Source organism: Mus musculus, chromosome 2, assembly GCF_000001635.26.
Source record: "Mus musculus strain C57BL/6J chromosome 2, GRCm38.p6 C57BL/6J".
NCBI classification, from domain to species: Eukaryota; Metazoa; Chordata; class Mammalia; order Rodentia; family Muridae; genus Mus; species Mus musculus.
Window position 1 is genome coordinate 55410505 of NC_000068.7, and position 15918 is coordinate 55426422.

Below are 15918 nucleotides of genomic sequence, written 5' to 3' on the forward strand. Positions count from 1 at the left end.
TACTGCTTTATAAGTTTCCCCAGCTTCCAGAAGAAGCATATTATAAAACATAATCCCTAATCAGGACACTTTAACATAAGAACTTTTGGTGTCTTTCCATAGTCCTTGGCATTGAAAAATTAAAAGAAAATACAAAGTCTATTGATCTTGGCATGGCACAAGAAACCATGCACCAAATGTCCTAGACATTTGAGCACATTCCAGATGTGTCAAGAGAGACTGATTTCACTCATTGATACTATTTTTGATTCTTCAAGGAAACAGTCTCTTCAGCCTCACATGGCAATGCAGATGTGAGTAGACAGACTAATAAATGGAGCAGAGATAATGGCAAGCAAGCAATAGATAGTTCACAGTCATGCTTGGAACATGTTCTAATAACTGCATATTCAGCAGTATACTTGGGCAGTAATTTTGCTGTGCATTAGTTAGTATTACTTGGAGAAGTAGAACAAAGAGTGTGTTAAAAACATTATTAATTCTTAAGGGTACAAAGATATACATGTTTTATTCATACTTCGTATCCATGTGTTTTGAACTTCTAAATTCAACCAGTCATGAGTTAAAAAATACTTGGGAAAATGTCATCTGTACTAAATGTGAATATATCTAATTTGTCAATATTCCCAGATAATAAGGTCCCTGGAACACAATAAATAGGTCTATATCTACATTTAGATAAATTATGTGTAATATCGTACTTATAAGGTTTTTATATTAACTAGATACAGCCTATAATCACCTGGATGAGAGGACTCCACCTGAAGAATTGTCTTGATCGACTGACATATGGCAAAATCCATGGTAGATTGTATTGATAAATGTGGGAGGGATCAGCCTACTATGTGTGATGCCATTTCTAAACATGAGATCTGAGCTGTATAAGAAAGTAGCTCAGCATGAACTAAAGACCAGGTGAGTAAGCTATTTTCCACTGTGGTTTCTGTCAACAGTTTCTACCTTGAATTCCTGCCCTGATTTCACTCATTGATTGATTGTGATCTGGAAAATCAATAAACCCTTTGCTCCAAAATTTGCTTTTTGGTCAGGGTGATTTATCACACCAACATGGATCAAAGTGAAACAAATATTATTGTTCTTAAATCTATGTCCTCAATTATATGAGGTGGAGAGAGAGGAAGGAGAGATGAAAAAAATAGAGATATTTACTTTTGAAAATTGGGTCATATTAGTTTGGAGACACGATGACCTCAAATCTAAAATAGGTGACCAGCAAATTGCATTTGGAGTCCTAATTTAGCATGTTGGTATACCAGGAGGAGTCAGAACTGCAAATGAAATGCAAACCCGTGTCCTGAAGCATTGCCTTGTCCAGGATAGACCAATATTTTGTTCTATGTAGACCTTCAGTCTCTGTCACATCAAGGTAAGCTTGCTTTCCCCAGATATCTGACGAAATACCTTGATCTTCTGTGCCATCTAAATTGAGATATAAAATTTGCTTTTTCCTTTATATAGCTGCTTATTAGACCATTATATTTGAAGATTAATATGCAGTAATTTTCCTGTGACTTAATGACATTGAATTTATATAAAAAATACATATCAATACTGTGATTTTATCTGGCTTGAACTTGTTCATGTCTTGTACACACTATTGCAATCTCTATGAGTTCATATATGTATCAGTGCTGTTATGTGTAGAAGACACTAGTTTATTGTTTTTATCATCTAGCTATTAATATCTTTATGCATCTTCTTCCACATAGATCCTTGAGTTTGGAGGCAAGAGGTTTGATATAGATTATACTTAAGGCTACTCTAAAATCATCTCTCTCTCTCTTTCTCTCTCTCTCTGTCTCTTTCTCCTCTTCCTCCTCCTCCCCTCTCTTTCTTTTTCTGTCTGTCCATTGTGAAATTGTGAGTATCTGAATTAATTATAATATTTATAATCTGAATTATTATAATCATGAGTACTTGGAAAGCATAACAAACCCCGTGTATTTTTGTGCCTTTTGTTTTGTTTTACTTTTTTGTTTTATCTAACTTGCTGTGTTATTTTGTTTGTTTCTTTGCTTTAATTTTTGTCAATTTTTGTTTCTAAATTTTATTTTGTTTTCTGTTCACTTTGTTTTGCCCATTTTTATTCTTTCAGAAATATAGGACAAATAGCATGAAGTTGGATGAGGAGAGAAGTAAAGCAGATTTGAGAGGACTCAGGAGAGGAAAAAGTAATATGATCAAAAATATTGCATTAAAAATATAAAAATTCAACAAAGTCTGAAAATGCCATAATGAAACCAGTTACTTTGCATCTTAATTGAAAATCTAAGCATAATAAAAATAAAAATACATAGATTCAGTTATCTCTTTTAATAGTCACAGATAAAGTTTTTTTTAATGGTCACAAGTAGTCACTTTTGTCTGTGGTTTTATGTCTATCTTTTGAACAACCTAATAATATAGATGTTCTCATTATTTTCTTGAATTGTTTGCTTATAGCATCCACACTAAACATGAATATGCTTGCTTTCTGCCATCATTTTTCATTGGATTCTCAGTCTTGAACTAAAATATGCATTAATATTGTGAGTATAATCCCAAACAAAAAGAATGTACATATTCTGTTATTAATGTATCATTATTATATAATATGACATAATCCATATCTATTTAAAATGGCATCAAAAGTCACCTTCTCTAAGTATCTCTCACTTTGAATAATCCTCAAATTTTAATTAAAAGAAAACTATATCTTTGGGATGTTTCACATTCTCCTGCATAATTAAGCTACAGCTACAGATGGGAGGAAGTCTGCTTTATAGCTTTGTACAATAAATTATATAGTTCATTTATAGAAGTATTTCTAAAACTATTTCCTTTAGATGTTACTCATTTGAAATACTAGTTCAGTCATCGAGACATTCAATTAATACTTTTTACTGTTGTTCTACTGAGTCATGGTATGAAATAGAAAATTAATGATTCTGATACTCTAGGGAAAAATGGTTTCAACCTTTTTCTAAAATCTTCAGAACTTTTCCCCTCACAATCCATATTATTTTACATTACTTAGCATACTTCTTAGGCACATTTATAAGATACTAATTCTGAAGATCCTAATGCCATTATTAATTCATGTGGTGATGGCAAATGTGGACTTCTACTGTTATAGATTATTTAGCACATTTATACGGTGAAATAGAAATATGAATTAAGAGTTCTTCTTACTGTGAAGGAATCTACAAGTTGGAATTTCCAGGTAGAACTTTAAAAATTTCAGTACCATTATCTACAGGTTTAATGAAAGATCAATATGGCAAAAGAAATTGAGGAGTATTATATTTGCCATTTAAGTAGACATGAGGCACTAAAAATATAAGCATTGCTTTCAAATACTGTAATTCCATCTTAGGCAGTAAGATGCCTGCATATATTAGCCACGGTCCATGGCTAGCCCTATATCCATGAGTACTTGGCAAGCATAATAAACCCCATGTATTTTTGTGCCTTTTGTTTTGTCTAACTTGCTGTGGGTTTTTGTTTGAAAAAAGCACAGATATGATTAATTAATAATGAATTGGATCTATTGCTAGAAATATGGAGGAGGTAGGAGAGAGGAGAGCCTGGTTAGATAAAAATCATATGATAAGCTAAAACAGGATTTCAGATTAATCTTGAGTTTCTGAGCTCAGGTATCTGCAAGGCAATGAGGGAACACAAGATGAAAGACTTTTGAAGAAACAGCTAACAAAGGATTCAAGTAGCTGAATTTGGGGAAGAAAGGGATAAAAGAATGTGTCAACTCAGGTTTCAACCTTGAACACAGAATGTGTAGTAATTGTGATAACACCTTTGAGACAGAAGAGGAAGCAACTTGTCTTGGGGAAGGAAGTATTGATTTCAGATTTGAATGAACTAACCTTGATAAGGTTGTAGGACAAAAGTCAGACATCAAAGTAGAATTAGGAATCTTGATATGAAAGTCAAAAGAGATAAGAGTTGACAAGACAGATTCAGAGGACATCAACCTATAGATAATTGGATCCTGGAATGAGGGCAAGAACAAAAATCACTTAAAGATCACACTGATTGAAGCAGAAATAGAAACAAGGCAGGAACCTAGCTCAAGTTGGAGTACTGTACACATTACAATAAAAACCAAGAGATAGCGGTTTAAAACATAAATGCCTACCAGGAAATAATGAAGGTCTGGGCAACAGTGAAGGGAGAAGAGAGATTGGTTTTCAGTACTGCAGAGACTACCATTCACTTCTGGCATTACAGTCTGTTCCAGTGCTGGGGTGCTTTAAAGCTTCTTTAGAGATGTAATTACTTTCAGTTAAATTGCAATTAATTACCAGTTGCAAATGTACAACTTGCTAATGGACTACCTATTTAATAGTCTTGTTTTTGTTATTTAATCTTCAATTCATTCACATTTGGAGGGTGGGGGTAAATGCTGAGGTGTATGGGTTTAAAGCAATAATTACTGTTCTAAATCCACACTGAATTTTTCGGTCTCACATAGGCTCACTTGACAGATTCTCATATGTTTATTTGTGCCACCTTCAGGATCTATCATTAATACCAAAAAGGACCTTCTGACCCCTGCCTACGGCTTGGTGAAAACGAAGGAGAGCGCACTATTTCTGCTTGTTTAACAGTATGTGTTTAGGAACCTTCCATAATCAATCTTCCCAAAGCATGCTGATAGCCAACAGCAACTGGAGCAGGCCCAAACAACATGTCTTCTGACTTCTGATCCATGATGACGTGTTGTGAGGATGAAGTGCAGGGAGCAGTGGCTCTGTTTGTTGACTCTTAGAATTTTTTTAGTTTTAAATTATTAATCGATTATTAATTAAATAATTAGTTAATTGTATGTGTATGTGTGTGTGTGTGTGTGTGTGTGTGTGTGTGTGTGTGTCTGTGTCTGTGTCTGTGTCTGTGTCTGTGTCTGTGTGTGTATGCATGCTTATACTCTGATGGCCTAGAAAGACCAACTGGAATGAAGTATTTCAAGCTGGAATTGATGAAGGATGAGAGCTGTCTCATATGTGTACTGGGTCTCATACAAGTGTGGTGGGTCTTTTGGAAGAGCAGAAAGTAAAACTCCCCTTTATAGCCTTTAAAAAAAAAGTCTTCTGAGATGGGCCTGTTGTAAACACAATCCAGAAAGAATTTAACTTCTAGTAGCCTACTGAAACTTTCTACTTTACAATGGTGTAGAAAGCAAGGTGAGTGGAGATTATACTTTGTATTTCAACTATTGATGCTCCCTGGGTTATCTAATATGCAATTTTGAGTAATGGCAGTGAGCTGAAGTCTTGGCATCATGAGGTTAAACAACTGATCCTCTACAGTAGAACATTGCTGAACTCTTTTTTGCTAAGAGAGTTGAATCTAAGGTATTTTCAACAAATGGTATTTTCAACTTGTGATACATTATATGGGTGTAACTATAGCGACAAGTTTGGAGTTCTGATTTCTTTTAAAGAATGTAGAAACATTATAAAAATACATTTTCATTTTAATCTCAGGTATGGGATATGAGGCTGCTTCATATTGTCCACAGGAGTTGGCTATGATTTGCCTCACGTTCTGGTGTGGAATGATTCTGAGAACTGCAGATAGTTTCTGTGATTGAGTGATGTTTGGAGTTCTGGATTTTTTTTTTCATATTGTATGAACATACTAGGACCCAGAGAGGTGGGTTGAGTTGTTGCTTATTGTTAGTTGTTGTTTGTTGTTTGGAGTAGTAAATATTTAATCTCAGTTGAGATTTTCTACTCTGCTTTGATCATTCAGTTCCCAGATAAAAGATATAAAACTTTATATTCATAATAAGTCTTAGACAGCTCTAAAGCTGGGCAGATGTCTGTGCTCTATGTTATTATGTCTACTTCCCTGCCCATAACGCTGAGATATGGCTCGACATGTCTGCCTGGGCTGCTCTTATTCCAACTGACCAGTTCTCATGGTCATGTTTTTATGATTCGCCTACTTGATGGCATCTTCTCTCTCCACCTTTTCTTTTTCCTCCCTCATGGCTTTCTTCAGACCCCAAGCTCAAGGTCCCCAAACCGCACCAACATCTATTCTGCCTAACTATAGACTGTCTGTATCTTTATTCAACCAATAGCTTTAAGCTAAGGAGCAAGGTCACATTGCATTATTTGATGTACTTGAGGATTCTCTCATCCCTGAGGCAATCAGGGCCAGTGTTTAACATTGTAATACATAGCAGCAGACCAAACCACAACAGTTGTTGGTTATGGTTTGCTAAGTGGTCATGCACAATGAATAAACAACAATAGAAGAAATTAGATATCCTGATAGGGAAGATCAAATTTGACTCAAGGAACTCAATGCCCCTAATCAGCAGGAAGTAGTCTAATGATAATGTTGCCCCCTTTCTGACCCCTGGATTTAGTAGGGGAATCTCTTTCCTGTCCTCACTATCCAGTTTTCTCTCTTATCTAGTGTTAGGGGGTTGAAAGAGTGGAAGAAAGAGGGTGGAGAAGGGTGGATGAAGGAAGAACTCACAAAGTATCAAAGACAGCTTCATATAACTTCTCCTTATATGGAGGAAAACATGAAATGCACATTTTCGCTCTCCCATGACTTTCCCTTACCCTTTTCCTTACTATTGTTGCTTGCATTTACCATGGTAAAACCTATCCCATAAGCCTTTGCATCAGCATTTATTTGCCTTGGATGCCTAAGGTTGAGGCATTACTCAACACTAATAGTAATGAAATATGTTATTAATAACTCATTCCTTTCTCACTGGCCTATAATTTATCTATATATTATTAAGTTATTAAATAGATTTCTGGGGGTGATAGATCCCATTCAGTTGATTTCTCTTTAACTTACATACTTCAATATCATTTATATATGATATATGATATATCACATATCATATACCAATAACATATCACATGTCATCCTACATCATATATCATATTTAATCATATATCATATTATTATGTCATATACCATATTATCATATATCAAATATAATGCATCATACATCATATCATACATTGTACATCATATGTCATATATTATGTATTATATTATAATTTTATATTATAGATATTTATGTATATATTTCATATCCTATAGCTCAATTCTGTACACATTGTCCTTCATTTTTTAGGGGAGAAACATTTCCTAGGCTCTTTAGATTCTCTGGCTGGGACTGAAAATAAAATTAAAAAAAGAAGTTTATCAGAAATCAAGCATAGAAATTTATTTAACAACTGTTTTTCACTACATAGGAGTCTTCAGAGAGGAAGCCCTTAAGCTGAGGAAAACAAACTTGCATGGTATTCTGATGAAAGGCAATGAGAGGGTGGTGCTATGAGAGAATGATAACCTGGGCGAGCACAGTGAGACCTCTTAGTTTAGATTCCTTTATGCTTCTCTGCCATTTTTCTCCTGCTCTGGAGCAGAACTCTTGTCACATGAGTACTGCTGAGCATGAGGGAAGGGAGGAGTACAGGCCTTTCCTAGTTACAGGCCTTTCCTACTTGATTTTCTTCTGGACAGAGGAATGTTCTAGGACCTGCTTCAGACCACAGAAATTCTAAGTGTTCAGCCTTGGGAGCCTGAAAGGGTAAGGGGTTTGTAAGCATGTTAGTAAAACATGGTTTTAAGTTTTTCTGAAATTCCTTCACCTTAAAATGCTCAGAATAACGACCACAGTGGCTCAGGTCTATAATCGTATTACTCTGTAGGCTAAGGCAGGAGGATTGCTCTGGATATGCAGGCAGTTTGGGCTGAAGAATGGGAATCCTATCTTATATGAAATTAATCTAAAAACTGAAAAAAAAATCAGATGCTAAATTGCACTCATTTGTGTTATGATGTTTTTGGGTTCCTCAATTTTTTTATACTGCTGTCAACATCCATTGATTGGAATAAAGATCAGCATATGACATTAATATCTACTGTCATATCTTATGATGCATACATAATGTGATTATGGTCATTTGAATAGGAATAACCTAGTAGGCTCCTATATTTAAAAGCTTGGCTAGTGCAAAGTAGGACTACTTGACAGGGATTAGGAGGTGTGGCATTGCTTGAGGAAGTGTGTCACTGGGGATGAACTTTGGGTTTTCAAATACACAAGCCATGCCCACTGTTTAATTTTCTTCCTGCTGTCTGCTGGTCTGAATGTAGAGCCCTCAGCTACCTCTTCAGCCTTGTGCCTACCTCTGTGCTGCCATGCTTCCTATCATGATGATGATGGACTAATCTTCTGGAACTGTGAGCCAGCTCCAGTTAAATATTCTCCTTTATAAGCATTACCATGTTGTGGTGTCTCTTCACAGCAATAAAACTTTGACTAAAACATTGATCAATTACAAGGTGACTAATATTCCCAGGTTGTGTGTGTGTGTGAGTGTTCCATTATCAGCACAATGAAAATGAACAAAAGCTTGAACAGGTTTGTCAATAAATCACTTTATTTCTAAGAATGCATCAGAGCTTTTGTATAAATACAACTTTAACATTTTCATAAAAGTTTTACAAGATGGGGGCAGGAGTAAAAAATATTACATCCAAGTCTTACAAAATGGAAAAACAAAAATAGCAAATACATAAAAATATTAAAATTTAAAAAGATAAATTCCTTGTACTAAACTAAAGTATAACAATCTAATAGAAAAGGCGAATACTTAATGATTCTTGTAACACGGCTTGATTGGGCATTGCTGCCTGAACATATGAAATATTTCTTTAATATTAAAATCCTATATTGTGAGTGACTTTGTAGGAAGTTGACAGATTTCTAAATATCTTCCTTACAACTGCTTTAGTGGGGTGAGAACAAGGCACTCTTGACCTGTGTCCACTGAAGCTTTTGGCATTATGAAACAAGCACCTGAATCACAATGGGGAAGTGTGAAGAAAGGGGACCACCATTCCTGAATAGAGGACCATGTAAATCAAAGCTAAAGGCTGTCATAGGAAACATGCTATACTGGTGAGGAGGCTGATAAACAATTCATAAGTGACTCTATTATGATTCTGGTAGCAAAGCCAAGATGTCAGGAAAGAGATGAGCTCTCAAAAGCAGAAAGCTGAAAGGTAACCCCCTTGGTTGCACAGAAATGAATTTATTCTAAAGAAACACTTGTGTTCCTCTTTTGACTATCAGTATGAATTGAAAGAAATACAAATTTTCCCATATATCTCCTTTTGAGAGGCTAAATAGATGAAGCCATGGAGTATCCAGAGGAGAAACTTTGTCCCCTAGAAAATTATTTATAATGCTTACACAGCCTTGTGGCAGAATCTAGCTTTGGAGGACAGACATGAAGCCAAAAACAGATGTGGGCACAAGACCACAGCTTGCCAGACTGCTTGGTTATGTTTATCTCTTCTTATAGTTATCTATTTAAACCCTAACCTCTTGTCAATGTTTTCCAAAAACCCAATGTAGTGTGTATAGGGCTGTATCTCTTTTCTCTCTTCCCAAACAAATAAGTATTTTTCTGCTTTGTATTATTATTTTGCCTCCCCTCCTTTAATTGGCTTATTGAGAACATGTAGCCAAACCTGGCTTGTTGGGACACAAGCTGCTAACCCTAAGTCCAGTAACAGAAGGACAACTTCAGGTTGACATAAGAATCCAACTTTGATTGCAAGACACAGGCAGGGAAATTTTAAGAGTACTCCAAAGTACACTCAAAACATCTTCAGAGTGGGAAAGCTATTAGAAAGGTTAATTCCATTGGGGTTTAAATCCTTTTAATCTTTTTAGTTCATGAATATAAGAGAGTGAGACATGGGCTCTGAATTTTGCCAAGAGCCAGGCCACTTAAAGCTGCCGAAGGAGATCAAGGTCCCTCAATCAGAGGGTCTGACTGCGATCTGAAGGTCAATTTTGAAGGTTACCTGGGAGGCTCTCTGACATTATATTTCTTATGACAAAGATGAATATTTCTCCCAGACAAGAAATCTAACTTCCTCAACCTTGGGTCAGGGCAGAGGACAGCAACCTGTCCTCTCAGGAAGCCAGATCCTCTGGATCCCATTGCCCACCTATCAGCCACATAAATCCACCTTCTTCTCCAACCTGGTTTTGCCGTGCTGGAAAAGATTATTAGCTCTCAGTGACTCTAGCACAGAATAACTTTCTGAAGAGTACTAAGCTCATATGGTGACTTCTCATCTTTTTTCTATAACAAAGTATCAATTGCCTGGACATACATATACTTGAAAGGCACCCAGGCTGGAGCAAGTCCTACTGAATATGAGCACTGTATGCAAATGTCTGAAATATTACAGAGGGGAACGATAGAGAATGCAATAAGCAAAGGAGAAATGTGACCAATTTTGGAACATGAAAGAGTAATGATACAACCTACCCTATACAGCCAACTTTCTTTTCCTTGGCCCTCCATCCCAATATTTATTTAGGGTTTCATGATGTAAATTACTCCACCCATCACATATTCTGTAGGAATCTTCTGGTGTTTACTTATTAGGGCAATTTGGGGTCTGGTCACATAATACAGTCTTGATCTTGTTTCATTCTTTTCTTTTTTCTTTTTCATTCTCCTTAAGGATGGCGATGTCCCACAGAGCAAGAATCTTTATCTTCTGCCAACTTACCAGTTTCCCTGGACCATTTCTGAGCAACTAATTCTGGAACTGCACTGAGATGGCACTGTGTGCTCTACACATGATACCCACTACCCATACTGAAACAGAAATTAATCATCCTTTGAGCATTCCATGATTTTGAAATCAAGCTTATTCAAAAGAACTTCTCTAAAGCTCCCTGCTTTTTTAGAGTGGGACTAAGGCCCACAATCTACAGCCACTTTCACAAAAAAAAAAAAAAAAAACCAAAAAAAAAAAACAAAAAAAACCAAAAAAAAACAAAAAAACAAGAAAAGAAATATTAATGAAACAGGTACTTGACTTTTTAAATTAGAATCATTCTGACTCTTTCCCATACCAAACAATTGTAAGTTTTGTGTATTATATTAGACCATTAGTGCTGGGATAAGAGACATTTTGTGTGAAGAGCAGCATATGGTAGAATTGCTCATCCCTGGGTGACTAAGATTTGCTACTAGCTGTTCTGAAGTATTCCATCTTCTCTTTGAAGAAGCCACTTAAGAATTTTATGATCCCGTAGCCTTCAAGCAACTCAGTTCTGTTAAATCTGTGCCACGCTTGATCCGAAGGCAAATGAACATACCTTAAGACAAAGCTAGCATTGTCCCTCATTATGTGTTGTGGGACACTACTGGGGAGACAAAAACAAATGTGTCATCACATAAAAGGTTCTAATCACCCAATTTAAGCAACAAACAGATTATCTTAAGAAGATAAACAAAGTTCAGTTTAGTGAATCGAGTTTGTTAGTATGGTTTTCTACTAAAATACTTTTAAACTTTCTGCACATTTTAAATTAAAAATCTCATAATATCATTTTGAACATTTGTCCCCTCTATCCCTTCCCATATTCTCCTCTCAACCATGTACTCTCCATTCTAAAACTGATAGCTTCTTTTTCTTTGATTTTGCACATACACACATATGAACCCCTCTCTCTCTATCCATATATATGTGTGTGTATGATATATATATAGCATATCCATATATATATGTGTGTGTGTGTGGTATATATAGCATACAAATTATTATTATGCATAATCCATGAACATATATGGTAGATATATAGATACAACATATTGAGCCCATTTTTATTGTCTGTGCATATGCAGTTTCAGAGGTGGCCTTTTAGTTTTGGATTTTATTTGGACCACTTAAAGAAGTATGGGTATGTCCTGCTTGTTGGAGAAGAAGAGATTCAAAGACATCTCTGCCACTGAAATGCACCTAGTATAGATGATGGCTTATGAAGCTGGAACTTTGAGTGTATACACAATGTCAGGCAGCTCAACAGGTTGTGGTGTCTTCCTGGCAGGTAAGTTGGTCTCAGTTCATTCTAGCTTATCTCTGCTTCTTCTAGGCAGGCCAGATGGTCTTAGAGTGTATCTCAGCAGTCCTTACTGCTTATCTATCCTTGGGAAGAAATTTAGCAAGTGCATCGTGTCAATTTCAGTGATTTCCTGAAGATTTAGAGTTCATTACTTCCCGAGTCTTAAAAATCTTCCTGCAGAACAGGATGTTTCACCTCTCTGTAGAGCATCTTGAGACTTAAGTAGCTTCCCACCATGATGCAATGCTTTATCTCTGAGAAAATTGCTTTTCAACACAATGCTACCTTTTCCTTCTGTTTCATCTATTAAATTCTAGAAACTATAGCAGATGGAGTTTGTCCCTCAGACTTTGGTATGTCTTCAGCTTTCCTTTTGTTATGGTATTCTTGGACAGAGAAGCTGCACCCTGAAGATTTCTACCAGAAACTGTCTTGTTCCTGGCTGCACTGGCTGAGTGTATGCATATTCGAAGGTTGAACTGAGCAGAACAGGGCTTTACCTTATAAATATTTAGTTCCTTCGGTCCATATTGCTTTCTCAGTGGATACTTACAACTATAAATTTATGGCACTAAGGTACAGAAATGTGGTAAGACTCTCTCTCTCTCTCTCTCTCTCTCTCTCTCTCTCTCTCTCTCTCTCTCTCTCTGTGTGTGTGTGTGTGTGTGTGTGTATTGATATTAAGCAACACTGCCATCTCTTTAGTCTAGAATAGAAGGCCCTGATTATACCTTGGTGGGTCTTAGTTGATGGGACTTTGTTTTCCATCCTGGCTTCAATGGTAGTAGACCTGCATCTCTTAGTTTTTCTATTCTCAGAAGCTTTCTTTCATTGAAGAATTTCAGTAATTTAATTTTTTTCCCAGCCCTCTTCTAGATGGAGCATAAAGCCCAGAGCTATTTGTCACTGGTCATTACTAGCAGCAACTTTGGAATTAGTGCTGCCAATCTTTGTGCAAATTGATCAGGAGTAACAGGCAGATTTAAAGAACATACTTTCTAGTACATAGCTCCATCCTCGTCATAATAGTTGCAAAACCCAATTTATTATTGTTGAGTATCTTTTTCCTTGAAAATGAACTTCTCTTGCTCTAGAGTTTGTGTATGACATATTTCTCACAGATCCTGAATTAGTGCATGCATGTGCATGAATGTGTATGCATGTATATTCCTGTGTTCTCTTGTCTGCATGTGCATGTGGCTGCGTGTGTGTGTGTGTCCACATGCACACTTGTTATGACTTTGCTTTTATTTAGGACTTAAAGCAAATAACACAAAGTTACAGTTTTTCATAGAGTCTGAAAGGCATGCAGGATTGAAATATCAATAACAGTTTTGTTTTGTTTTGTTTTGTTATTTTATAATATAGTTATTTTGTCTTTTAAAAACCATCTGTTTAAATTTGCACTATCCTGTTAGGTGGGTTTAGATTCTGATGTCATTATTTGAAATTCTCTCTGAGAACTGTTAAGATTGTTCTTTACACAGCTCTTAAAACATCTGTGCCCATCCTCATCTCTGAATCTCTAAATAGTCTTTGCTCTGCATAATCCACAGAAGCACAGTGAAAGGTGAGTTTCAAACACTGACTTGGGATAGTGACAGTCACTTTGACTTAAGGAGGAATATAGATTTTTAATGATCTAAAATATCTTAAATCAGAATTATAAGGAAAAAGTCATGTGGGAACCTTGCTTTTCCTTAGAGATATCCTAACAGATTTGGACTTTATAGCCATATCATTCCAAAATTATAAGAGGTTAGAAGCTGTAGGAGATATTTCCTCTAGTGCCTCATAGCCTTGATATCCTGATCCTCCTGCTGTGTTCTGTCTTCTGTCAAAGTCACTGTGCAGCCCAGGCATTTCACTGACCCCAGAAGTCATCTTAAGACTGAGGAACACTGTGTGAGGACTCTTCTGGGAGGAGCCGTTTCCCAGGGAATGGCTGTCCATCTTCGTGTAGTGATGGTGCAGTCTCCAGCTCTCTTCTTTTCCTGGGCGAAATAACAAGCAGTTTTCAGGTCTTCCTCTGAGAGTCCACTCCCTGACTTCCCATGTTTCAGTATCTGTCAGATTCAATTCCTGGGGCAGATTTTGCTGGGTAAACGTCTCACTATTTCAATACAAGAAAGTCTTTAGGAGAAATCATTATTTTGTTTTGCTCTTTCATGTAATTCTGTTTTTTTTTGGGGGGGGGGTTGTTGCAGTTGTTGTTTTTTAATGCATGGATGAAGATCTCTTTTGTTTGATTAATAAGAATTAAATGCTTTTCAGATGCAAAAGAATAGGTTTCTTGGGAGCTTGGGCAAGGAGATGAGTGGGTTTTTCTCATCTGGGGCCAAAGGTATGAACAGGAGTGCAAACTTTCCATTAAAAAGACCAGTGATTGACAGTGTGAGGTAATGTCAGATGCAGACAACAGTAGGAGACTGCGGTGGACGAGCATCTGGAGCAAAACAAGGCACATTCTGATTCCCTCTGTGTTGAGATCTCACAACAGAAAAGAAGCTAAAGCTTACAAACCTACAACATTACAATTTAGTTATGATTTAAATGATTTAATATTTAATGAATTAATATTTTTAGTTTTAAAATCCTTTATAGCCTCATTATTAAACTAGAGATTTTATGTAGAGATTATAATTTTAAGTATACAAAATGTCTTGACTATTTAAAAACCGACCTTGAAACTATTTCATGCCTGATCTTAGGGTTAATGTTGTATTTAGATGTTCTATACTCTTCCTTCAAATACCTCTCAGAAATAGATGATATTTCTATCTTATTTTAATAGTGAAAATATATAACAGCATGGAGAGATTACTAACTTGCAGAATCCCCAAAGCCAGGAAGTATAAGGTTTTCTACTCTATCTCTTAGCATAGTGATAGGTCTATGTCAGATTCTATATATCACCTGGGCTGTAATGGTACACTCTGTCATGTCAGCAGTCAGGAGACAAAGGCAGGTAGATCTTTGAGTATGAGGTCAGCCTGATCTACTGACTGAGTTCCAGAACATCCAGGGCTACACAGAGAAATCCGATCTCAAAAACAAACAAACAAACAAAACAAAAAAACAAACAAAAAGGAAAGCAAAAAACAGATGTGTGTATGTGTGTATATACATGTGTGTGTGTGTGTGTGTGTGTGTGTACAATTATGTTCATATGCATGTTGCTATGGCTACGTACATATACAAATGCCTTCAAAAAGCATGTATACATATTTGCATATCACTGGCACAAACATACATATGCAAGTATGTATACACACACACACACACACACACACACACACACACACACAAACATACTCAATCCTAAAAATGGCACTGTGTAATAATGAACAATTAAAAAATAGAAAAGAGTGACACTTCCTTTTTAGTTGTAGATACAGAATTTATTCTTGACAGAGGGAATCCAGTGGTGCATGTTATTTCTTAAGTGTTTTACATAAAATGGTCTAAGCAAAATATTTTTCCTGGGTAAGCACAGCAGTGCTTGCTGTTTTGGCCAGTGCTAACATGTTAATCAATTGGGACAGTTGAAGTATATTCTGAGGAGACTATCTTGTCCTTCATCTATGTTACCTGCAACAATTGATATGAGACCTTTTGCAGCCATAGAAGCCATCTTGTCATTCATTTCTGTGTCAAGAAGCAGAACTAATCACTCGATGACATTTTGACACAAGGGTTTATTTGGTGGTGTTTGTATTCTGACATTGACTGAATATGTGAGGACATTGCATCAGCAGCAACTCCAGCCTCACAGAATGCAAAATTGAATATGCACTTGATTGATGGCTGGAACTGGGCATTGACCTTCGTGATCTTCCTTCTGATGGTTACACACTGCTTTGCTTTTACTAAGATAATCATGCAGGAAAAAATATTTTCTACAGATATAGTAATGTTAATATAATTAACATAAAAGTTAATTCAATAGTTGATAGCTTCATTAAATTTTATTCCCT

General features: G+C 36.2%; 1 protein-coding gene across 10 annotated transcripts in view; it reads left to right on the forward strand.

Annotated features, from left to right (window-relative positions):
- The first annotated feature begins 1293 nt into the window (after positions 1-1293).
- Kcnj3 (potassium inwardly-rectifying channel, subfamily J, member 3) overlaps positions 1294-15918 on the forward strand; it is a 186348-nt gene continuing 171723 nt past the window's right edge. For 4 of the 10 annotated variants that reach the window (XM_030247737.1, XM_030247725.1, XM_030247736.1 and 1 more), the window contains exons 1-6: positions 1294-1387; positions 2523-2549; positions 4537-4627; positions 10552-10903; positions 11724-11926; positions 12337-12517. The gene's annotated coding sequence lies outside the window, so the exon portion shown is untranslated. Of the gene's footprint in view, positions 1388-2522; positions 2550-4536; positions 4628-10551; positions 10904-11723; positions 11927-12258; positions 12518-15918 lie in introns of those variants that run through there. The other 6 variants (XM_030247730.1, XM_030247739.1, XM_030247729.1 and 3 more) reach the window with 3 other exon arrangements.